This window comes from Lycium barbarum, chromosome 5 (assembly GCF_019175385.1).
Source record: "Lycium barbarum isolate Lr01 chromosome 5, ASM1917538v2, whole genome shotgun sequence".
In the NCBI taxonomy this organism is placed as follows: domain Eukaryota; kingdom Viridiplantae; phylum Streptophyta; class Magnoliopsida; order Solanales; family Solanaceae; genus Lycium; species Lycium barbarum.
The window spans coordinates 98,767,980-98,794,971 of record NC_083341.1 but is presented as its reverse complement, the minus strand read 5'-3'; the positions used below and the strand labels follow the sequence as shown (position 1 = coordinate 98,794,971).

At 41.6% G+C, this 26,992-nt stretch overlaps 1 pseudogene; it reads right to left on the bottom strand.

The window, feature by feature from the left end:
* Positions 1-342: 342 nt before the first annotated feature.
* On the bottom strand, positions 343-4,709 carry LOC132642577 (cytokinin dehydrogenase 3-like; annotated as a pseudogene).
* Between the last annotated feature and the right edge of the window lie 22,283 nt (positions 4,710-26,992).

The window sequence follows — 26,992 nt, the reverse complement described above, 5'->3', positions numbered from 1 at the left end:
ACAGATTTTACTGATTTTAGGCTAAACAATGGTTACTAACCATAATCTACCAAACTCAATATTCAGGACAAATATAAAAAATTTCTGTTGGAACTGAAAAAAGTGATCATTTGCAAAGGAACCGCCTAAGTTTAATCCTTCATGTTACCTTCTCTTGTTCTATCAAACTATTTTTTAATAGCAAAAATGAAAAAGGAGGTGCAGCCATACAGTTTAGTTAAACGATAGTATTTTTAGTATAAAGTTTACATTCATCATAGTGTGCCCCTGGGGTGAAAAATGAATCTCATCATTATTGTCGAAATTTTTGTAAAGGAAAAGAAAGTATTCAATTTTTTCTTTTTCGTTTTGGTTGGTTGGAATTGACAAAGATCAATAAAAGAAGAACTACTTCATTTTCTCAACCTCGTTAAAATCAGAAGGATTTACTACAAACGAAAAGCTAGCTAATTAGAGTACACTATTTTCACATGTAGCCGAATAAAATTAATGCATAGACCAAAAAAATTTACCCACATTTAGAGTTTCTACTAAGAGCCCGTTTGGATTGACTTATAAGTTGCTTATAAGCTGTTTTTAGCTTTTTTGAGTGTTTGACTGACCAGCTTAAAGTCATTTTGTGCTTAAAATAAGCTCAAAAAAATAATTGGGCCCATTTGACTTAGCTTATCTAAAGCAGCTTATAAGCTGAAAACAGCTTATAAGCCAAAAAAAAATAAGTTAGACTATCCCAACTTATTTTTTTTAGCTTATAAGCTACAAACAGCTTATAAGCATAAGCCCATCCAAACAGGCTCTAAATCAAAAAATACAAGACGTTAATTTGTCTTGTATACACACTTTTATCCCAGCACAAAACCATGGCCTTTTCTTTTCCTGCCCTTACTAAAAAGAACTAATTAAAAATTCTCTGTCCTGGTGACAGAATCATCCTAGGATCAAGCTGGATTTTTCTCTGTTGGAAAGTGTTCCACTTTTCACCAAAATGTCTCATCCAATCTTCCTTGGGTTTATAATGTGGAAGATACTGCTTGATTTTGAGGCCGTTTTTATCACGGTGCTTTAATATTTTTTCGTTTAGGCCATCCAATATCTGCCAGTCATCAAAGTCACTAGAATACAATAGCCCCACACAGTAGAATGTATCCTCTTCTGGTATCACTGCTGACATTCTATCATCCCACCTGCCATTTTAAAGTAAAATATTAGTTCTGCTTTAGATTAATCATCAAGAGGTTAACTTCTATACAATAATAGTGTTTTTTGATACTACTAGTTCATCTAAAAGATAAGGATTAGTAACATGAAAAAGAATAAAAATTACTGGGTACATACATCAGATTAACTGGTTAAGTACGTGTTTGGTCATAAGAATAAAATATTTTAAATAATTTTATTTAGAATTTTTAAAGTTGGAGTTGTGTTTGATTATATTTTTTTTTTGCAAAGGAGAGATGAGAGCACCTATTTAGAATTATGAAATGCATTTAGAAAACAAATTATAAGTTGTTTTTCAAATTCAGAATTCAACTTCAAGTTGAATTTAGAATTTTTCATGGCTAAATACTGATTTGTAATAAAGTAACTAAATTATTTCGAAAAAAGTGAATTTTTATGGACAAACGGGTCCGAATATCTAATAAGATAAAAGTTCTTTACATCGCCGATATATAATATTATGAAAGTAAGATTTAGAGGTGAGTACTTTTTCCTGCTTGTTGGGTAGACAAGGATGGGCCCTACGGCCTTGTTGTGTCTGAGAATTTTGTCCACAATGACACCAGCATTGAAATCCATGATACTGGATTTTGGTACAAAGAGATTGAGCCATGGATGAGGAACATCCCATAGACCTTTTGATTTCAGCTCTATCTCCCCACTTCTTACTCTATTCAGAAAATCTACAAATGTTACATCTTTTGTGAACATGAATCCAGGCATAAAGTTTAACCCTTCAAGTAATTTCTTCATTTCCTGCATAAAAGGTTGATCACTTTCGGTGCTGATACAGCAACAATAATATATCCAGTGTAATTCCATAAGTCGGGTCTGCGAAAGGTAAAAAGTACGGAGATCTTAAACCCCTACCTTTGTAGGGTAGAGAGATTGTTTCCAATAGACCCTTGTCACAAAAAAGTTTTTGAAGCAGGGTTGCAAGAAAAATATGACAGCAAGATAACAAGATACAAAGCAGTAATTAATAATACCTTATCAACTGTGTTATCATTTTGATCATCATAGTACTTGACCATTTCTAAGCAGTAGATCGTGTCATTTTTGGACAACAAGGAAGCCATTTTTGTTTGATTGGAAGGTGAGACGAAGGAAGATCTCCAGTTATTTGGAGTGTGATTCATCATCAGAGATCCCTCTACATAGTCCAGGCCCTCTATTGAGATCAGATGTTCTTGGTCTTTTGTGAATTTTGAGAAATCAGCATACAATATTCTCACCCATTTCACCTACATTACAACAAAGGTAAAATCTTAGTAACTGCATCTGGAAAAAAAAAAGGTAGAGCACCTAAAATCCCCCCTAAATTTGACTTGTTTTATTTAGATCCCACTTAAACTATGTATGGTCCTAATTACTCCCTTATACTTGACTTTTCTATAATCGTCCCAGCTCAAACAATAAATGGTCCTAATTACCCCTGTCTTTAGGACCAGTTATTGTTTGAGGGGTAACGATTATAAAAAAAGCCAAGTACAAAAGGGTAATTAGGACCAGACACAATTTAAGGGGGATCTGAATAAAACGCGTCAAGTATTCCACCAAAAAAAAAAAACAAGAAAAGAAGAGCATTATTCTAATCTAGGGAAATCTATGGAAAAGCATATATAATACTTACTCTAGTTGGTGCTTTGTTTAAGACAATTCTTTCCGTGGTTATGATTCCAAACTGCCCCAAACCTCCTAAAACTGCAAAAAAATAGCTCTGAATTCGTATCCTTGAAACAAGTCACAAATTCTCCTTTACCTGAACCAAAGCAGACACAAAAATTGAACACTTGTACAGTTAAATATATTAACTGCATATTGTCTATGCAATAGTGGACTTTTCCCTAAGCTCTGTGATTTAGAAATTACTTGGAAATGTACATATCACATGCAACTAAGTGTAGATTCTCCTTACACATTTATATAAAAGATGATCCTACAAGATCTTCCAGGTGAAAAAGCTGAATCTTCTCCAAGAATATGAATTTATCCAATAAATGTTAGACACACATCCTTTTACATAGAAAAAAAACAGTGATGAGTAGATATAGTGTATGTGTATCTAAACTTTTTCTAAAAGAACCTCACGTGGTGATCCCATATGTAACATGCTTATAAACTTGACAAAATTTTGCAGGAGAAAATCTTCGCACTACGTAACTACTTACAATTTACATTACTGATTTACTTCCAATGAAATTTATCTTAAAGCAGTCAGAAAGGATGGAAAAGATAAAAGGAAAAAATATACTGGTTGAAAAGAGTAACTTTTGCAAAACCTCTTAAAAATAGATTGCCTTAATGAGAGTATGTTACATTACTTTGAAAAATTATTGCTCCATCTAGTTTATGGTATATAGACATATTTTTTTAGTTCGGTTAAAAAAGAATAACACACTTCTAAATTAAAAATAATTAATTTTATACTTTTCATTTTTTCCTAAATGAGAAGTTTTTTTAATTAACCACACAAATTCTAAAAGCCTTCATTTTCTTCTTGAACTCTGTATCAATCCCTTTTAAGTTATATCACGTAAATTAGAATGATGGCGGCACTTAGAATTTTTTATTCTTGCAAGCTCTTGTTATTTACATGCTAGGAAAAGATCCTAAGTTTGTACTTGTTTTTGAGGTGTTATTAATAAAAGACCACACAGGACTGCAAGTGGTACCTCAACATATCCAGTAAGATCTCACATCGTGGGGTTTATAGATGATAGGTGTACACAGACCTTACCCTATCTTGTGGGGTAGAGACTGTTTGCGATAGACTCTCGGCTCAAGAAAACATAAAACAAACTTAATAAAGGAAATGTACAACATAAAACTATATCTACCTGTAATAACATCCATCTCATGAACGTTACTAATCTGAGGACCATACCGAAAAGTTTGGCCACTAATTCCAGCAGTAGAAATAGTGCCAGCAACACTAAGGTACAAATAATCAGTCCATGATACAGGTGCAAGACCATTCTCCAGTGTAGTATTTAGAACATCAATCCATAGTTGCTCACCTCCAACATCTGCATAAAACCCTAATGAAGCATCCCAACTAACCCTAATTCCATTATTTTTTGTCATTATTATTATTCTTCAAAGAATTCATATCCACCACGACCCCATTTCTTGCCATTGCTTGTCCTCTCACTGAGTGCCCATGCCCTCTTGCTGCAATACAAAAAGGGTTTCTTGTAGCACTACTGTAGGAGAATTTTATGAGACCGATTATATCGTTCGTCGAGGAAGGGTAAAGAACTGCAGTTGGTGTTTCTTGAACAATTTTTCCAAAATCAATTGAAGCTGCCATTGTGGAATTTGAGTCTGTTCTAAGCCTAGCTGCAATATCAAGGGAAAGAAGTTCATGAGGAATTGAAGGGTTCCAACTAGGCCTCCAACTTTTCTATTATGGACAATAATTGACTCATTATGAACAAGAAAATGAAGTCACCAGGGCCAAAAAATGTAGCCATTTTTAAGAAGGTGATTTTGGTGAAGGAAAAAGAGATATGAGATGAGGCTTTATATAGAGAAGAGAAAGAATGTAACCGAGTAACATGCACATCTTGTCTTGATAAAAGTACAATTGTCAGGAAATCTTGGTAAAATATATATGGGGTGAGAAAAGTTTTTTGCAAGATACGGAAATGATACTCCTCTATCTCAATTTATGTGACACAGTTGAAATTTAGATATTCAAATTTTTAAGTTTGAACATAGAAGCTTTACGTTTTTTGACATAAATTTTTTATATTTGGAAACTATGAAAAAATACTATAAATTACAATAATTAACAATATAAGATATTTAAAAGACATAAAAAAATACTGGTCAAAGAAAAATTTGATTGACTCTCGAAATTCCAGCGGTTCCATATAAATTGATACGGATGGAGTATATGGGAGTGAGAAAAGTTTTTTTGCAAGATACGAAAATGATACACTTTTCTGATGCTTTTTTGCTTTTATGTTTTCGAATGTTATGTCTTTCTCATGGGATGGCAATTAGATCAAAACTTCACCTCTTTCGTGTGTTCGTATTATCATTACATAGATGCAGCCAAGATTCGCCACTAGTTTTCTTCTTTCTTGTGGGCTTTATTTTGTGTGTATATATATTCGAGTTAGAGTCTGTTTGGATTGGCTTATAAGTTGCTTATAAGCTGTTTTCAGCTTTTCTGAGTGTTTGGCTGACCAGCTTAAAGTTATTTTGTGCTTAAAATAAGCCCAAAAAATTAATTGGCCCCGTTTGGCTTAGCTTATCTAAAACAGGCTCTTAATCAGACGAGACTAAAGCACATTTTGTTTAGCCTTACTAAACCACTATGATATAAGGATCGTTGGTTAAACTTTTGTTTGTTTTCTAATTAAGGAAACGAATGATGGTCATAATTAGGTATACACGAATTAAAAGTATCTTACAAAAATGTCCATTATATTCTTGCTAGATTTGATGTGATTCTCATGATGTATATTTGATCAGTTAATAGAAGAATAAATTGAAATCAGACATTTTTAGTTTGATATGATTCTCCTTGTGTATCTGTGGGTAATTATCATTTGAGAAGGTGAATATATCGAAAGTTAGAAAAATATCCAAAAGGATTATTTTCATCATTCAAAGATCTTGTTTGTAGGTAATTCTGGTAACATCATAATATAAGAAGTCAAGTTCCATGTATATCTACGAGCCTTGTCTTGTTCTCTTCCGTAATTTTTTTAATCACTTCTAACCGTCAATATCTTTTTTCTCAATTGGTTTCATATATTTTAATGTTAAAGTTCTTGATTTACATACTATTTGGGAACAAATTCATGGTATGGGCTAATAGTAAACAAAGAGTGACAATATAGTGACATTAATTCTAGTGTTTTGCAAGAGTAGCAACCAAACTGACGGAATGATATGAATACAACAACAACAACAACAACAACCCAGTGAAATCCCACATCTTGGGGTCTGGGGAGGGTATAATGTACGCAGACCTTACTCCTACCAAGGTAGGATGGCTGTTTCCGAGAGACCCTCGGCTCAATAGAAGCATAAAAAGGGGGTCAGATAAGGTTAAAAGATTTAAAACGATATTGCAATGAAATAATACAAGCGACACAGTAAAACAGGATAATCAAGGAATTCAAAGCGATATGGAAATGCAAATCACGAAAGCGGCACAGATAAAATAGAGTAATCAAAGTACAGAAAGTAGCAAATAATAACATAAATCAAAGCACAAGAAATTATAATGCGCTAATGCGCCTACTAATAAGGAATACTGACGGAATGATATGAATGTTGACAATAAATGCTAACAATAAAGAATAATAGGACTTGTATACAGTAAAAATCGGACATGTGTTAAACCGGTAAGACCAGAGACCGAGGGAAGAAAGGGACAAGCACGAGCGCAAAGACTTTCTTTTTGGACCGGAGGAGTGCTTGAACCGAAGAAAGCGAAGAACATCGTTTGGTCCGGGTTTCTCCATAGCCGATCTGATCGTGGCCGTTGGCCTGGTTGATCGTGGCCGTTGATCCGAGTTGTCGTGGCCGTTGGTCCTGGTGATCCGTTACATAAATGCCACGTGTCAAGGCCGTTCTGCCACATTGTACTGTCAGTTGTATAGGTGTCAGACCGTACGATCAACCTTATCCATTTAGGGTTTTTCTTTATTCAAAAGGCTTTATGTTGTATAAGGCTCATGAGGCAAAACAATAAATAGGGGTCATTACCCAACTTTTAAGGGTTAGCTTCTTCATTTCCAGAACATTTGTAATAGCAATAATAAATGAGCCCGTTTGGATTGGCTTATAAGTTGCTTATAAGCTGTTTTCAGCTTTTTTGAGTGTTTGGCTGGCCAGCTTAAAGTCATTTTGTTTAAAATAAGCTCAAAAAAATAATTGGGCCCATTTGACTTAGCTTATCTAAAGCAGCTTATAAGTTGAAAACAGCTTATAGGCATAAGCCCATCTAAACAGGCTCTATAAATCTCTCCCTCTCAACATCTGATTTTGGTCCGGATTATTGTGTTCATCTTTAGATTTGTTCAATAAAAAAATATTCAATATATTTGCATATATGTTCAGTGTAGAACATCAATTGCTATTTAGATTATTCATAGTTGATGATATTCCATTTTCTCTCAATCAAGAATAGATTAAAGTTCAACCACATATCCTATACCTCACTTATAAATTTAATTGATTATCGAAATTTGGGGTAAACAGTTTGGCGCCCACCGTGGGGCTAGGATAATAGTGGTTTATGATCTAGATCTCTATCTTACCCGTCAAAATCAAAAAATATCTTTTGTTCGTCTCTGTAAAAAAAACGGACCAAATGGCTAACAGTGGGCAATCTGGTCACGTCAACAACAACGAAATCGTGGCCGAAAATAAAGACAGTGGACCACGAGGATTACCAAATCCTGCTGACCCGAACCCCGTTAATTCGAGGGAGTGCCTTAACCAGCAAAACACCGTGAATCAGGAGAATGCCGCCCCTCCGGCACCCGATCCTTTAGATACTCACAATTCAATTACTTTGCCTCAGACGCAGGGCCGAAAAGTACCGGATACCCCGGGCGATAATATTGACTTACGTTTAATTTTTGAAATGTTGCAGGAACAGAGAGCAGCGATTGCCGAATAAGGAATCGCAATAGCCCAGTTGCAGAACAGAAGTGATAAAACGACCCCGGAGAATACGAAGGGTGTTGCTGAACCCAGAAGGGAGGAGGCATAGATGGTTGAGAGCAATGGGCCCGGAGCTGGTTCATCCATCGAGGTACTGAGAATGCTCGAAACGTTGGCAAAGCGGGTAGACTCGACCGAAAAGAGGGTGGAAACTTATAACTCTCGGGTGGACCAAATACTGGGGGATCCACCTATTCTGAAAGGGTCGGATTCGAAGAGGTACATCCAAAGGCTTTTTCCTCCGAGTGCAGCTCCGAAATTGATCCCGAAGAGGTTTAAAATACCGGATATCCAGAAATATGACGGCACAACGGACCCTCACGAACACGTGACCTCATACACCTGCGCTATAAAAGGCAATGATATGGAAGAAGATGAAATTGAATCCGTGTTGCTGAAAAAGTTCGAGGAGATGTTATATCCCGTATTTTCGTACGATGAATTATTCATAAGCTGAGGTGGGGTCCACATGTCGAGATTTTTTTTAGAACATGTGACAAGTTATATGAATAATATATGAGAAGTTAAACACAACCCAAGAAGGATCCTTAAGCCAAATCAAAGTGAAAGCCCTCCAAAATAATATTTTTAAGATACGTTTTCGGGTGATTTGATTTCGGGAGGTCATAACCCTATCGTCCTTTGGGAATTTGGGAAATCTCCCAGAATGAAAGTTGTAGATAATTGAAATAAATTTTCAACCATAGGTCGTGGGTCTTCATGTGACATCGGAATAAGGAGATATGGACATTTTAAGGCAGAAAGGTCAAGCTGGGCAATAAATTCGGCCCAACCCGATTCCAAGTCGGGTCAGCCCATTTTCTTTGCCATTTAATGAAAGAATTCGGCCTTCTCTTTCATTTTCAGACCTCAACAAACCCAGAAATTTCAGAGGTAGAGAGAGAGAGGAGAGATAGAGAAAGAAACCAAATTTTGACCACAATCTAAGCCCCGAATCGCGAAGCTCCCGAAGAGAAAAGTGTTGTACGTCGCGTTGCCTTCAATTTGAGCTAAAAATCAGCCAAGAAAGAGAGGGAGGAAGTGGTTGCTGCATAATTAAGGTAAGATTAAGGTCCATTTTTCATTGTTAACAAGTTTATTTAGAGTTTTAACGGATTAGAACGGAAAAAAAATAGCATTATAAACTCGTTTGTTGTTTTGTTGGGGTTTATGGATTAAAGGGCTGTTTTAGGTGGATTAAATGGATGGACTTAGCTGAGTTATGATGTATAATAATTGTTGACATTGTTGTTGAAATTGTTGATAAGTTGTTGTTCTTGAATTTGGGAGAATAAAGTGTATAAAGATATTGTATACAAAGCGTATACCGGGCTGTTTTGTGCCGATATTTGGGACTGTTTTATGTAATTTTCGTGGCTGTTTATTGACAATATTTTTGGGCTGTTTTATGTAATTTTCGTGGCTGTTTTATGACAAATTTTTGGAGCTGCTTTATGTAATTTTCGTGGTTATTTTGTGACTATATTTTGGAGCTATTTGGTATAACATTTGTGGCTGTTTTGCGATGATATTTTGGGGATTGTTTTATGGTCGTTATGGACTGTTTTGTGGGCTGGAATATCGAGGGATTGGCTGTAGTTGTTGTTGTTATATTATGAATATACGGAAACAAAGAAGTGTATACAAGCATTGGCATCCGAATGTATATTGGGCTGTTTTGGGAGTAATTTAAGAATGGATTTAAGTCTAGTTTGATATGAAATTGTTGTTGTTGTTGTTGTTGGTATTTTGATTGACGTTTGGCTAAGTTGGAATTTTGAGGATTGTTAAGTTTACAGGGGAAATGCTGCCCAATTTTCTCTAGAATTTACGACGCGTTCTTATAATCTATTAACTAATGTTAATATGAATTCTCCCGTGAAGGTAACAACGTGACATTGGGGAGAGCAAGTGAACGATAACATAGCTAAACGACAAAGGTATGTGAGGCTAGTCCTTTCTTTGTAATGGCATGAATCCTATAGCATAAGTTCTTTTCCTCTTCATGAGTTCCTATTTTCCGGAAAGCTAGAAGCCTAAGTCCATAAATGTCTATATAAGATAAGAGCTAAGAGATATGATATGATGATGCCATATTGATAATGATGCTATTTATTTCTTACACTCACCTTATGTACTAATTCCTTCAAGGTGAGGCAGAATGTCAATAATTGCTCCATAATGAAATCGGGGGATCACGACCTTACGCCACCCCGACAGAGTATAGTTGATCTTGAGTCTTATGCATGTACTATGATAAGCATATTATGATAAGCATATTATTACAAGTATTTTTGATGAGCATGTCATGATCATATTACACCGCGCCTAGTTGGCCGGGCAGTCACCGCCAAGGCGGGCAGCTATACGGATACACCATGACCTTTTGGCATGGGCAGACACCACTAGTGGGCGGCATGAGATGGTACCCCGGACGCGGGAGGCCTGGACGCGGGCTAATGTTATTGATTATTACACCGTTCCGATATGGACGGGCAGCTTGAATATTATGCATATATGAAATTATGATGAGTATGAGTAAGGCAGCATGCATTACTTCTTTTATGATTGTCATTCAGATTCAGATGTTTCACATTGATGTTCACATTATATTAACACTGTCTTTCTTTATTATTTATGCCTCTCATACTCAGTACAATGTTCGTACTGACGTCCGTTTTCTTTGGACGCTGTGTTCATGCCTACAGGTAGACAGGGAGGTGAGCTTGGTCCAAACCCTTAGTAGCTGTCCGCTGATTGAGAGCACTCCATTGTCCGGAGGTGCTTATGATTCTTCTTTTGGTATATATGCATATTTTGGGCACGACGGAGTCTTGTTCCGTCTATATGTTTAGTATGTCAGTAGAGGCTCGTAGATACGCAGTGTGGGTCAGATGGTCTCACAAGATGTTATTATTATGTATATATTATTTTGATGGCCGAGAGGAAATTTATATAAGTATTTATGTTTCTATATAAAATATGATTTTCCTACAATTCGTGTGTAAAATTGGTAAAAGGGCATTAAATGAGTAAGATGAGTATTAGAACGAGTGGTGCTCGATGGCTAGCCCCGGGTACCCGTCACGGCCCCTAGCTGGGTCGTGACAAACTCTATCAAAAGGAGCGTTGACTTGGTACAACCATCTGCCCGAGCATTCGATCACTTCTTTCGAAATGCTCGCCGATGCTTTCGTAAAGGCTCGCGCCGGTGCCAAAAAGGTGCAGGCCCATAAGGCAGATATTTTTCGTATAGCTCAAAGAGACGACGAGTTACTGCGTGAATTTGTCAACCAATTCCAAAGGGAACGAATGGAGCTCCCTCCGGTTCCGGAGGAATGGGCTGCACAAGCTTTCACAAAGGGGCTCAATCCTCGGAGCTCGACGGCTTCATTCAAATTAAAGGAGAACTTGCTAGAATACGAGGTTGTGACCTGGGCGGATTCCATAACCGATACGCTTAAATGATTCGGGTGGAGGATGACCAACTCGAGCTTCCCCCGGGGCCCGTAAATATGAACAAAAGTTCGGAGAGACCAAGGAAGAATTACGAACCGGAGGCCAGATCATCGAGGGAAAGGTATCGGCCATACTCTCATTCGGAGAAACCAAGCTTCAGGTCGGAAAAATCAAGGGTTGGCCAGAGTCATTTCTCCGGTCGGGGTGATAAACGGGTTGAGCGCCCGTCGAACAGTCGAGGTCTCTCATTCAGGAGCGATGCCAGAAGCTCGGCTGGCAACAAAGACTTCCCGAGGATATCAGAGTACAACTTCAATGTCAATACTTCGGGCCTCGTCTCGGCCATTGGCCACATCGCAGATGTAAGATGGACGAGACCACTAAGGTTAGACCCGGGCCAACGGGACCCGAACGTGATGTGTGAATATCATGGAACCCATGGGCATAGAACTGAGGATTGTCGCTAGCTAAGAGTGAAGGTGGCTCGGTTACTAAAGAATGGCCATCTCCGAGAATTGTTAAGTGAACGAGCCAAAGGTCACTACAAAGAAAGGGAGACTCATAAACGGACCGAACCAGTAGAACCTTAGCACATAATCAACATGATAATTAGGGGTACCGATACCCCACGAGGGCCGGTGATGAAGAGAGCCAAGGTTTTTGTTGTGCGCGAGAAGCGCAGTCGGGATTGTTTACCCGAGGGTTCTATCTCTTTCAGCAACGAGGATGTGGAAGGCATCATTCAACCGCATAATGATGCATTGGTAATCTTTATACTTATTTTTAAAACTCTGGTTAAACGTATTTTGATTGACCCAGGTAGCTCGGCCAACATCATCCGGTGGAGAGTGGTCGAACAGCTAAGGCTACGCGATCAGATCGTACGGTAGCCCGGGTACTCAGCGGGATCAACATGGCGAGCGAAACCACAAAGGGGGAGATCTCATTGTCGGTAAACATCGATGGCACTATCCAGCAAACGGTATTCTATGTGATCGAAGGAGATATGAAGTATAATGCATTACTGGGTAGACCCTGGATACATAGCATGAGGGCCGTGCCGTCGACATTGCATCAGCTGCTAAAGTTCCCGACCCCGGAGGGGATAAAAACCATCCAAGGTGAACAACCCGCTGCAAGGGAGATGTTCGCGGTTGAGGAAGCGACACCTCAGCCCAAAAAATCGTGTCAAAATGAAGAAGATTCAACCGGGAAAAAGGACACCAAATAGCAATCAAAGCACTCGGGGTTGGACCCGGGGTATGAAGAGGATGATTTCGGTGTACCCAGATCATTCGTCATGCCTAATGACTCGGATGCAACCAAGTCAACGATAGAGGAGCTGGAGCAGATCAGCTTGTTCGAATATCTACCGGACAGAAAGGTATACCTGGGCACGGGGTTAACCTCGGAGCTCAGGAACAAGTTAATTGAATTTCTTCGAGCTAATGCCGATTGCTTCGCATGGTCCCATATAGATATGACAGGTGTGCCACCGGAGGTAACAACTCACAAGCTCAGCTTAGACAGGAGGTTTCCCCCGGTGAAGCAGATGAGAAGGCCCATGGCAGAGGCAAAACATGCATTCGTAAACGACGAGGTAACAAAGCTTTTAAAAATAGGCTCTATCTGGGAGGTAAAATACCCGGATTGGCTAGCTAACGTAGTAATGGTGCCGAAAAAAGGTAATAAATTTCGAATGTGCGTTGATTACAAGGATCTAAACAAATCATGCCTGAAGGATTCATTTCCGTTGCCTCACATCGATAGAATGATCGGTGCGACGGTCGGGCATGAGATGTTAAGTTTTCTCGATGCCTACTCCGGGTATAACCAAATCCGAATGCACTCGGAGGATCAAGAGAAAACAGCCTTTATTACCCGATATGGGACTTACTGTTAGAATGTCATGCCTTTTGGATTAAAAAATTCCGATGCAACTTACCAACGCCTAGTTAATGGGATGTTCGAAGAACAAATGGGGAAAACAATAGAAGTTTATATTGACGACATGGTGGTGAAGTCCCTGGAAACAGAGGACCATTTAAAGAATTTGCAGGAAACCTTCGATGTACTCCGCAAGTATAACATGAAGCTCACCCCGAAAAAATGCGCCTTCGGTGTCCGGTTTGGAAAATTTTTGGGTTTCATGGTGTCAAACCAGGGGATTGAAATCAACCCGGACAAGATCAAGGCCATCGAGGATATTGAGGTGGTGAATAACGTCAAAGGAGTGCAGAGGCTCACCGAAAGGATAGTGGCGCTGAGTCGTTTCATATCGAGGTCCTCGGACAAGAGTCACCGCTTCTTTTCCTTACTAAGAAAGAAGAACGACTTCATTTGGACACCGGAGTGTCGAAGAGATTTACAAGAATTAAAAAGCTATTTGTCCAGCCCACTGCTATTGCATATACCAAAAGCGGACGAGCAGCTTTTTCTCTACCTTGCTGTCTCGGAGGTGGCGGTAAGTGGCGTTTTGTTCCGAGAAGAGTCAGGTACGCAATTCCCTATTTATTATGTAAGTAAAACTTTGGGGGATGCGGAGACCCGTTATCCCCACTTGGAAAAATTGGCATTGGCATTGGTAAGTTCTTCTAGAAAACTCAAGCCCTACTTTCAATGCCATCCGATATGTGTAGTAACTACTTACCCCCTAAAATACATCATGCATAAACCGGAATTATCGAGTAGACTAACTAAATGGGCCATAGAAATTAGCAGATATGATATCGAATACAGGCCTCGGACGGCCATCAAGTCCCAGATCTTGGCCGATTTTGTGGCGGACTTTACCCCGGCTATGGTCCCCGAGGTTGAGAAAGAACTTCTGCTAACCTCAGGGAAAGCATCGGGTATTTGGTCGCTACACACGGACGGAGCCTCGAACCTCAAAGGTTCCGGACTAGGAATCGTCCTTAGAACGCCGGCCGGGGATGCCGTTCGACAATCCATTAGAACTGTTAAATTGACTAATAATGAAGCCGAGTATGAGGCTATGATTGCAGGTTTGGAATTAGCCCAGAGCATGGGGGCCAAAATAATCGAGGCAAAGTGCGATTCTCTTTTAGTCGTTAACCAGGTGAATGGCGTTTTCGAGGTCAAGGACGAATGGATGCAGAGGTATCTGGAAAATATCCAAGTGATTCTACACCGATTTAAAGAATGGACCATACAGCATGTACCGAGGGAGCAGAACAGTGAAGCCGATGCATTGGCCAATTTGGGATCTTCGGTCGAAGGGGAAGAAATCAACCCCGGGACTATGGTGCACTTGATGAATATGGCGATAGAAAATGGACATGCCGAAATAAACACAATGGGTTTAACTTGGGATTGGCACAACAAGTACATCGACTACTTGCGTGATGGAAAGCTCCCGAATGACCTAAAAGAATCACGGTCATTAAGGACGAAAGCTGCGCGTTTCTGCTTGGTAGACGACCAATTGTATCGACGGTCTTTCTTTGGACCCCTGGCCAAGTGTTTGGGTCCCGGAGAAACGGAGTATGTGATGAGAGAGGTGCACGAGGGAACCTGCGGCAACCACTCCGGTGCTGAAGCTCTGGTCCGAAAGATTATCAGGGCCAGTTATTACTGGAATCGGATGGAGGAAGATTCATAGAATTTTGTCTGGAAATGTGACGGGTGTCAGAGACATGCTCCGATGATTCATCAGCCCGGCGAATTGCTGCATTCGGTGGTGTCACCTTAGCCTTTCATGAAGTGGGGAATGGCCATTGTTGGTCCATTTCTATGGGCACCAGGTAAGGCCCGATTTATTTTGTTTATGACTGACTATTTCTCCAAATAGGTTGAAGCATAGGCCTTCGAAAAAATTAGAGAAAAGGAGGTCATTGACTTCATATGGGACCACATTATCTGTCGTTTCGGCATCCCGGCCGAGATAACTTGTGATAATGGTCCTCAGTTCATGGGCGGCAAAGTCAACGATTTCCTCAAAGGGTTGAAGATCAAGAAAATTGTATCAACTCCATATCACCCGTGCGCAAACGGACAGGCGGAATCCACGAACAAAACAATAATTCAAAATCTGAGGAAAAGACTTGAAGCATCAAAGCATCACTGGAGGGAAGTATTACCGGAGGTATTGTGGGCTTACAGAACCACATCGAAATCAAGCACGGGAGAAAGTCCTTTCTCGTTGGTCTACGGGGCCGAAGCCCTCATTCCCGTAGAAGTTGGTGAACCGAGTCTCCGGTTCAGCTATACCACATAGGAGTCAAACGAGAAAGCCATGGCCGTAAAACTCGACCTCACGGATGAACTTCGCGAAAACGCGTTGGTCCGTATTGCAGCCTAAAAACAGATAATGGAAAGATACTACAATCAGAGAGCCAATTTTCGGCATTTCCAAGCTGGGGACTTGGTGCTTCGGAAAGTTACCCTGAACATTAAGAATCCCAACGAAGGAAAACTGGGTCCCAATTGGGAAGGACCGTACAAGATAACTGAGGTAACGGGCAAATGATCGTATCAGTTGGAATCCATGGACGGGCAACGGTTGCACAATAACTGGAATGTGGCTCATTTGAAAAGATACTACTGCTAAGGTATGGACACCTCGTGTTTTTCGATTAACCTTTTTCTTTTCACAGGAAATCAAGTACCGGATAAAGTTAGAATCTAGGTCTGAAAACACGTGTTGCACTCTTTTCCTTAGTACGGTTTTGTCCCAAAATGGGTTTTCCGAAAAGGTTTTTAATGAGGCAACAAGTACAACGTGTTACTTGACAAAGACAAGGACAAACTCCCGGAAACTCGGGGTCACACACCCTACGAGAGGGGACTTAATAGCGCTTACCCGATCATGCAGCTCGGATAAGCGCTAGGGGACTATTATACCCACATTGAGGTTTACCCCGGTTAGTGAAAAACGGAGGAGCTCAACAAATCAAAACCGGACCCTTTATATTAGGTTTCGATGTAAGGACCAAACGATCAAAATGAATCGTGTCCACTCAGTATTTGCTACGGTAAAACTAAGACCGGACCTTCTGCATTAGGTTTCGATGTAAGGACCAAACGATCAGAATGAATCGTGTCCATTTAGTATTTGCTACGGCAAAAGCAGAAGGAAACAAAATTCTCATATCTTGTACAAATACTTGCAATACAAAAATCATCGAATGTTCGGATAACGATATCTCGGATCTCTTCTTGTTAAAAACACCTACCCTGGTGATTATCGCCGTAATTCGGCATTACTTCATTCATATACCCTATTCCAGGCACTACCGTCAAAATTTGACAAAGGCAACAAGGTCACAATGAACCGAGCCAAAGTCTTTAAACTCCCTCGAGTGGGGACTGCTATATCATATTTTGCTAAGGTTGGGATCCAGGTGTCCGAAAAACACCGGCCCTAAAAAATAGCCAAAACATACTGGCCCTAAAGATGCCTATCGTGATTCGGAGACGTCTGAATTCACAAAGCATAAGATAAGTCCCACGGGTAAAAACTCAATCAAATTCCCGGACAAAACATACCGGACGAAGAGAAAAAGCCAAAATTCAGGCTCAATGCAGAATAATGACTCCGAGTCTACTTGTCCTTGAAACGGACCGACAATTCGGGCAAAAGTCATAACTAACATTCAAACAAAAGAATAAAGAAAATCAAGAAAAACGCATGTTCCATTTATACAAAGGTTTTTACATCGGAAACCCTTACAAAGGCAAAAGAACAAAAGGCTAAGTGTTATATCCCGTACTTTCGCATGTTCGGGAAAATTCGAAATAATCTTGATTTGTAAGGAATAAGGTTATATGTTGGTTTGAATTAATATATGTGTGTGTGTTGTCTATGAGAAATATTATTGTGGAGGTGTTGAAGAAGGCCAAGCGCAAAATTGAGATTTCGGAAATTAGTTTCGGAAATTACAAAACGAGATTTTTAATGATTGGGCTCAACAAAATGAAAAACATTTTGGGCCCAAATGTTAAGGGGTGGCCGGCCATGATGGCTTAGGCCCAAGCCCATGGGAAATTCTCCATGTGACAATTAATTGGATAAGGATTAACATTATATATGTGAAGCCTATCCTTAGAAGATTCAAGAAAAACAAAAGCAAGAACAAGAAAGAAAAAAAAAAGAGGGCATTCGGCCTAGAGGAAGAGAGAAAGAAAAGAAAAGAAAAAAAAATTCTCTAGCTTCCAATCTTGATTCAAAAATCTTGTTCCTCTTGAATTTTTAACAAGTGCAAGACGCTCTACAACGTGGTGTAATTAGTTGGCGAAGAAGGCAACGTTAGTGGCAAGTGAAAGTTGGAAGAAAAGGTAAGGATTCTATGTTCTTATTATGTTATGGAAGCTTTTATATGTGTTGTGACATGTAGAAAGGAATGAAAGCATGAAATTGTAAATATATATAGATGTGGCCGTGTGTGTGTGTTGATGTATTGATATAATGAGTTGAATTTTTGTGGTGTATTCTAGTTGCGGTTATGGTAGAAATTATATTGGAAATGAAAGTTGAAAGAATTTGGTGGAAGTTGGAAATATAGGAATATGGCCGTGAGATGTAGGGATTGAAATGGAAATGGATTTGTTGTGTTTAGTATGTTAATTATGTTGTTGTAGTCTTGTGATGAAAATGAGAAAATTGTTTTTAAGAGATTGTCGTAAAGTAGGTGATTTTATTATGGTTTATGTAATTATGAGAATGAAGTTGTAAGATGCAAATTGTTGTGGTTGTAAATAAGATTGGAAGGTAAGAATAGGTTATGTATGTTTAGGTTAAAGATTGGAAGTTTAGGTGGATTATGGTTTTGGGTGGAAAGTTGTATATTTTGTATATCTTGTGAATATTTTGTGGAAATGTTATGAAATGTTTCTGAATTGTGTTGCAATGATCTTGATTAGTAATGAATACGAGAATGTCGATATTGATGTGAAAATACGAAGTTGGAATGAAGGTTATGACATTATAATGGAAAGATGACTAGTTATGTTATATTGTGTTTTATATGGTAATTGTTGATGTTGTTGGATTGTTGGGTTGTTGTTGTTGATATATTAGGCCGAGCTAAGTCTCGGGGATGCAATATGTGTAGGGGAGATGCTGCCCAAATTTTTGTAGAAAAGAATAAGCTAAAGATTCATGTTCTAAAGGCTTGAAATTTCTAATTGGTAAACATGACCATTTGTAGATTTTGGGCGAAACGGGAATCGAATTTGAGTGAGCATAAGGCGCAACTAAGGTATGTAAAGCTCACTCTTTCCTTCTTTTGGCATGTCCCATGTATACTAGGTCAAGACTTGAGCCTCGGGAACAATTCTGTCCATCGAAACCCGAGTTTGATTTTGAATACTATTCGTTCAATGTAATTGAACTATAATTCTTATGTTTTGTTGGAAAAGTGTCTAAACATCCATAACTTCCACAAGCGTATTCGGATTGCTTTGAAACTTTCTTGGATGACTCCATAAAGTCCAATGTTGTAATTTATATCCGCCACCTCGACTTGACCCGAGGTGGGCCCACAAGTTCCGAAACTTCCTTCGCTTGTCTCACTTGAGCTATTCTTGTATGATATAAAAGTAAGTATTCTGATATTCTGGATAAGCTACTTACCTTCTGTATTTTTCCTGATATGCGACTCTTGTGTGATGCATTATTCTGGCATGTGTGACTTATATTTGGAAAGTAATAAAGTTAGCACTTGTGTTATTGTGCGCACTGTGTGGTATTGACCGCTGGACCCCTGACCGCGGTATGTGCGACATTGACCGCTGGACCCCTGACCGCGGTATGCCGCACTATGTGATGTTGACCGCTGGACCCCTGACCGCGGTATCTGCGACATTGACCGCTGGACCCCTGACCGTGGTATGTCGGGTTTGGGATGCTAACCGCTGGACACTTGGTCTCGGTATGTGTGATAGTGACTGCTGGACTTTTGGCCGCGGTAATTGTGTGTTGATTTTCTGTGTGTATGAGACGGAAATGTTCCTCAAAGGAAAGCAAAGTATTTTGGCATTTTGATTGCAGTATTTGTCTCCCGGAACCTTATGTATGATTTGTACGTCAGATGCAACACTTTGGTATTCTGGCTATTGTGCTCACCTTCTGTACACTTTACTTCGATTATGTCTTCATTTTCTGTATTTCATGCTTTGCATACTCAGTACATCTTTCGTACTGACCCCCTTTCTTCGGGGGCTGCGTTTCATGCCCGCAGGTACAGATTCACGTTTTGGTGACCCACCGGCGTAGGATTTCCCTTTTGCTGTTCGGAGTGCTCCCTTTGTTCCGGAGCCGACGTTTTGGGTACATACTCTTCTGATGTATATGTTTATGTTTATTCAGGGTACGGCGGGGCCCTGTCCCGCCATCTGATTCTGTTGTTCCGTATTAGAGGTCTGTAGACATAAACGTGGGTAATGTACAGTTTTGTTTGGACGCGTCGTGTAAAATGTGGTTGGGCGGCCCATCTGCCGTGGCAGCCATATCGGCTGCGTGTATGTATGCTTTGGTACGTTATGTATAGTCTGATAGCCTTGCCGGCTTCTATGCAGTATATATGGTTGTAGGCACCAGTGTGGAGCCACGTCTGATATTATGTATGTACAAGTCGTCTGTATGCCGAATCTGGTAAATGAGCGCGTAGGGGTGCCCAGCTCGGGCACTAGTCACGGCCCACGGGGTTGGGTCGTGACAGAAGTGGTATCAGAGCGGTTCGTCCTTGGATTGTCTACAAACCGTGTCTAGTAGAGTCTTGTTTATCGGTGTGTTGTGCACCACATCTATAAACAGGAGGCTACAGGGCATTTAGGGTGTTATCTTTCCTTCTGGTCCTAGATCGTGCGATAGAGCTGTGTTATCAGGATGGTTCTTCCCTGACAAATTGTTATATTTTCAGTGATGCCTCCGAAGAAGGCCACAGCCGCCCAGAAGGGCAAGTCTACAGCGGCAGGTGAGACCAGCCGAGCTCAGGTGACTAATAGGGCTCGTGCCCAGATTGAGCCAGATGTTGTGCCTTCGATGGCCAGTTCTGCTACGCCACCAGTATCGGAGGGATTTGGAGCAGCCACAGCTGCAGCACAGGGGGCGGCTCCACCACCAGCTCCCGCAGCACCAGTACCTGTACCTCCAGCCCCTCAACCAGGGGGGGGGGGTGATGGGACCTTGCGAGAGGCAGTCCAGTTATTGACTCGATTGGTAGCGGGGCAGGTTTACAGACAGGGAGCAGGGGATGATTGTGTAGACAGGCGTGATAGTCAGAGGGCCCGTGATTTTCTGCTTTGTCGCCCACCAGAGTTTTTCGGGTCAAAGCCCGCAGAAGACCCTCAGGAGTTCATCCGGCAAATGCAGCTTACCCTGCGATTGATTAGTGCCTCTGAGACAGAGTCGGTTGAGTTGGAGTCATACCGGTTACACGATGTAGCAGCCAATTGGTACGACTCTTGGACGCTGTCTAGAGGCGAGGGTGCCCCTCCAGCCGTATGGGGAGAGTTTACAGAGGCCTTCCTGGCCCATTTTCTACCTCCGGAGGTGAGGCGGGCAAGAGTAGACAGATTCCTGCTATTGAGACAGGGGGGCAGGAGTGTCAGGGAGTACAGTCTCGAGTTTGATTCGCTGGCTAGATATACGCCCGCTTATGTCGCTGATATGACTGACCGGATGCACCGGTATGTGATAGGGCTGGATGATTATTTGGTTGACAGTTGTACTGTGATGGCGGCCCAGACAGGGATGGACATCGCCCGTATACAGGCCCACGCCCAGAGCATGGAGAACCGACACCGAGGGCGTCAGCCTGACAGGGATTATGACAGGGGTCCGCCTAAGAGGTCCAGATCCGCGAGATATTCTGGGGAGTCGCGAGGCAGGCAGCCCCAGCAGCAGCAGAGCAGATATCCTCCCCAACCAGCACCGAGCACACCCCCACAGTTCCCCGGCTGGGGACCGGATGGTGCAGAGTATTCAAGAGCAGGCCAGAGCTCTAGGGCTTCAGGCTTACAGATGGACAGAGGTTCCAGCCAGTGGAGGCCACCCCTACCTCGATGTCCTCACTGTAGGAGACACCACTAGGAGGGGGAGTGTCGTCATGCCACGGGTGCTTGCTTTACCTGCGGCCAGCAGGGTCACTATATGAGAGATTGCCCACTCAGGGACAATGCCGGTGGAGCAGCTCAGCCTACCGGGTCAGTCGCCGGTTCGTCTTCCCCTTCCGTAGCTATGCGCCCGATGGGACGGGGCACACCGGCACCAGCAGGCCATGGCCGAGGCCGTGGCGGAGCCTCCAGTTCCGGCGGTCGATCGAACCGCCTATATGCTTTGACCGACCTGCAGGACCCTGGAGCGTCACCAAGTGCAGACCCAGGTATATTATTAATCTTTTCTTAAGAGATATGTGTATGGATAGATTTGTGTTCTACCATATTACGTGATTTTCTTCTTCTGGGTGTTGGTAAAAGTAAGGTAATTCAACCCAATAGATCTATATGAGATAGCTATAAATATACAGATGGGAAATATGGGAGTAACCTACAGGAAATTAGAAGTACTAAATGGTTAGAAACCTCGAATAGGTCGAGTAGGCTAAGGCGGACCCAGCCGGTAAAGAAAAAAGAAGCGCAACACAGCTCCGTGATCAGAATAAGTTTGAGTAGATGTTCGGAAATGTTTTGGTGGGCAACATGGCAGTAAATGCATAGATAGGTATATGATGTGTCGTTCATGACTGTATCGATCCGTAGTGGGCCCCAGCGGCCAGTGTTACGATATGTGAGAGATGTTAGCTAACAAAATTCGGGAGACAAGTAAAAGGTGTGATATGGAAATGTTCTGAAGTAAACGGATACTGACCTCGCCACAGTAAGGGTAGAAGCTTCTGGTACGACGATATTAAGGAAGAAGAGAAAAGTAAGTGGACGGAAGAAAAAGAGATAACAGTTGCAACTTTTGGAACTCCTCGAAGGAAAGACGGGAACCTCCCCGGGTATATCAAGAGACCCCACAAGGTCAGTCTAACATTCGAGGACGAATGTTCTAAAGGGGGGGAGGATGTTATATCCCGTACTTTCGCATGTTCGGGAAAATTCGAAATAATCTTGATTTGTAAGGAATAAGGTTATATGTTGGTTTGAATTAATATATGTGTGTGTGTTGTCTATGAGAAATATTATTGTGGAGGTGTTGAAGAAGGCCAAGCGCAAAATTGAGATTTCGGAAATTACAAAATGAGATTTTTAATGATTGGGCTCAACAAAATGAAAACAATTTTGGGCCCAAATGTTAAGGGGTGGCCGGCCATGATGGCTTAGGCCCAAGCCCATGGGAAATTCTCCATGTGACAATTAATTGGATAAGGATTAACATTATATATGTGAAGCCTATCCTTAGAAGAATCAAGAAAAACAAAAGCAAGAACAAGAAAGAAACAAAAAAGAGGGCATTCGGCCTAGAGAAAGAGAGAAAGAAAAGAAAAGAAAAAAAAAATTCTCTAGCTTCCAATCTTGATTCAAAAATATTGTTCCTCTTGAATTCTTAACAAGTGCAAGACGCTCTACAACGTGGTGTAATTAGTTGGCGAAGAAGGCAACGTTAGTGGCAAGTGAAAGTTGGAAGAAAAGGTAAGGATTCTATGTTCTTATTATGTTATGGAAGCTTTTATATGTGTTGTGACGTGTAGAAAGGAATGAAAGCATGAAATTGTAAATATATATAGATGTGGCCGTGTGTGTGTGTTGATGTATTGATATAATGAGTTGAATTTTTGTGGTGTATTCTAGTTGCGGTTATGGTAGAAATTATATTGGAAATGAAAGTTGAAAGAATTTGGTGGAAGTTGGAAATATAGGAATATGGCCGTGAGATGTAGGGATTGAAATGGAAATGGATTTGTTGTGTTTAGTATGTTAATTATGTTGTTGTAGTCTTGTGATGAAAATGAGAAAATTGTTTTTAAGAGATTGTCGTAAAGTAGGTGATTTTATTATGGTTTATGTAATTATGAGAATGAAGTTGTAAGATGCAAATTGTTGTGGTTGTAAATGAGATTGGAAGGTAAGAATAGGTTATGTCCGTTTATGTTAAAGATTGGAAGTTTAGGTGGATTATGGTTTTGAGTGGAAAGTTGTATATTTTGTATATCTTGTGAATATTTTGTGGAAATGTTATGAAATGTTTCTGAATTGTGTTGCAATGATCTTGATTAGTAATGAATACGAGAATGTCGATATTGATGTGAAAATACGAAGTTGGAATGAAGGTTATGACATTATAATGGAAAGATGACTAGTTATGTTATATTGTGTTTTATATGGTAATTGTTGATGTTGTTGGATTGTTGGGTTGTTGTTGTTGATATATTAGGCCGAGCTAAGTCTCGGGGATGCAATATGTGTAGGGGAGATGCTGCCCAAATTTTTGTAGAAAAGAATAAGCTAAAGATTCATGTTCTAAAGGCTTGAAATTTCTAATTGGTAAACATGACCATTTGTAGATTTTGGGCGAAACGGGAATCGAATTTGAGTGAGCATAAGGCGCAACTAAGGTATGTAAAGCTCACTCTTTCCTTCTTTTGGCATGTCCCATGTATACTAGGTCAAGACTTGTGCCTCGGGAACAATTCTGTCCATCGAAACCCGAGTTTGATTTTGAATACTATTCGTTCAATGTAATTGAACTATAATTCTTATGTTTTGTTGGAAAAGTGTCTAAACATCCATAACTTCCACAAACGTATTTGGATTGCTTTGAAACTTTCTTGGATGACTCCATAAAGTCCAATGTTGTAATTTATATCCGCCACCTCGACTTGACCCGAGGTGGGCCCACAAGTTCCGAAACTTCCTTCGCTTGTCTCACTTGAGCTATTCTTGTATGATATAAAAGTAAGTATTCTGATATTCTAGATAAGCTACTTACCTTCTGTATTTTTCCTGATATGCGACTCTTGTGTGATGCATTATTCTGGCATGTGTGACTTATATTTGGAAAGTAATAAAGTTAGCACTTGTGTTATTGTGCGCACTGTGTGGTATTGACCGCTGGACCCCTGACCGCGGTATGCCGCACTATGTGATGTTGACCGCTGGACCCCTGACCGCGGTATCTGCGACATTGACCGCTGGACCCCTGACCGCGGTATGTCGGGTTTGGGATGCTAACCGCTGGACACTTGGTCTCTGTATGTGTGATAGTGACCGCTGGACTTTTGGCCGCGGTAATTGTGTGTTGATTTTCTGTGTGTATGAGACGGAAATGTTCCTCAAAGGAAAGCAAAGTATTTTGGCATTTTGATTGCAGTATTTGTCTCCCGGAACCTTATGTATGATTTGTACGTCAGATGCAACACTTTGGTATTCTGGCTATTGTGCTCACCTTCTGTACACTTTACTTCGGTTATGTCTTCATTTTCTGTACTTCATGCTTTGCATACTCAGTACATCTTTCGTACTGACCCCCTTTCTTCGGGGGCTGCGTTTCATGCCCGCAGGTACAGATTCACGTTTTGGTGACCCACCGGCGTAGGATTTCCCTTTTGCTGTTCGGAGTGCTCCCTTTGTTTCGGAGCCGACGTTTTGGGTACATACTCTTCTGATGTATATGTTTATGTTTATTCAGGGTACGGCGGGGCCCTGTCCCGCCATCTGATTCTGTTGTTCCGTACTAGAGGTCTTTAGACATAAACGTGGGTAATGTACAGTTTTGTTTGGACGCGTCATGTGAAATGTATTTGGGCGGCCCATCCGTCGTGGCAGCCATATGGGCTGCGTGTATGTATGCTTTGGTACGTTATGTATAGTCTGATAGCCTTGCCGGCTTCTATGCAGTATATATGGTTGTAGGCACCAGTGTGGAGCCACGTCTGATATTATGTATGTACAAGTCGTCTGTATGCTGAATCTGGTAAATGAGCGCGTAGGGGTGCCCAGCTCGGGCACTAGTCACGGCCCACGGGGATTGGTCGTGACACTAAGTACAGGCCCAGATCTATCCGGTATGGCTGGTTCCGGAATGTTCGGACACTGTCCGCTCGGAGTCGTCAGAGTCAGCCCCGAGGGCACCCTTAGCCTCTTCCTCGACTCTTTTAGCTTCGAGTATCAGGGCTGGAAGATCTACAAAGCCATGCTCTGCTTGCTTAAGGGTGATCCTCCGAGACTTCCACTTTTCATACTCAACAACAATAGTAGTATGAGCGTCGACAACCTCCACGCTCTTAAGGGCTTCTTTCAAATCAGCCTCGGCCTAGGCTAGCTTTGCCGCCAGAACACCCCGATCTTCTTCGAGGACCTTTTGCATTTGAGTGGATGACTCGAGCTCGGCCTTGAGAAGGTTATTAGCATCAACCGTCTCCTCGACCTTGGTTTTTAGCTCATCACATATTCGGGCCCTGTTCTCTGCCTTCTCCTCAAACACCCTCATCCGCACTTTGTACCGGGCACTCTCAGATTCGAGCAGCCGATGCCTCTCGGCCATGCTCGTAGCATCGGACTTGACAGAGTCCAGCTCCTCCCGGAGTTGAGAGATGGTGGTTTCGAGCTCACCAAGCCTTGTGGAAAAAACGAGTGTTGTCTCGGCTAAGGTCAATCTTGTCTGCTTTGAGACGCCGGTTATATTCAACCATCTCGGCCAGCTCACCCTTTAATCGACGGTTTTCGGCCCTTGTTGCATCGAGCTCGGGTTGGAGGTTGGAAAGAGTAACTGCTCGGTTCAACTCATCCTTCTTCACCCGCAGAAGGTGCTGAAATTTCTCCATTTCTGGACCTTGGGCATCAAATTGGCCCTTAAGATCGTCCACTTCTTGCTGAGCACGGACGAAGGCTTCGTTGACAAGCACCACACTCTGCAAATGAAGTTAAAAACTCGGATAAGCGAGAAACTAAAATTCTCAAAGAATTATGCAAAGGATGGACTGTGATTAACTTACTCGATTGCCCGCGTGCATGCCCTCGTTAATGAGACATTGCCAGGGGACTCTATTCATCTTCCGTTTGTCTGAGCGGCCTTAGGTAACTTGCTACTCCCACCGGGCGAGACAAAAAGCTACAATCCTCGGGAACAGTGATTATGGTCGATCTGGTCCTCCGGGGTTCCACGCTTGGGGCCGAGAAGACACGCACCAGGCTATCCCTAGCTCCGGTCTCGGTGGTTCGGCTGGCCGCCCTCGTGGCTCGAGGGATCGGGAGATGTCCGAAACCAGCAGCTTCTGAAAACAAGTCATCAAACTCATCCGGTCTTGAGGCTGGAGTTGGAGAACTCGGAGGGACCTCAGCAGCTTTGGCAAAGGCAGGGATCTCCGAAGTTGTGGAAGACTCATAGTGGGGCAGCTGACCAACATCCGTGGGGACTTCGGTCTCGGGGACCGGCTCAGTCCTTTGATCGGCTCCGGCAGTAGGTGCCTTCTCGGATCTTCTTGTCCTTTGCAGAGGGGTTTCTTCGGAAGAAGTATCACCTGCAATATCAACGAATTCAATCGACCTTAGAGGAATCGGGTAATGAATTTCTTCCCCACCTGTGTATAATGCCGGAGCTGAAGGTCCTTCCCCGGCTGAAGGAAGTGATGAAATGGTGATACCCTCCTTCGGAATGGAAGCCACGGAAGGGGCCACACTGATCCTCTGAACGAGGAGCTCGAGCTCTGTTTCATCC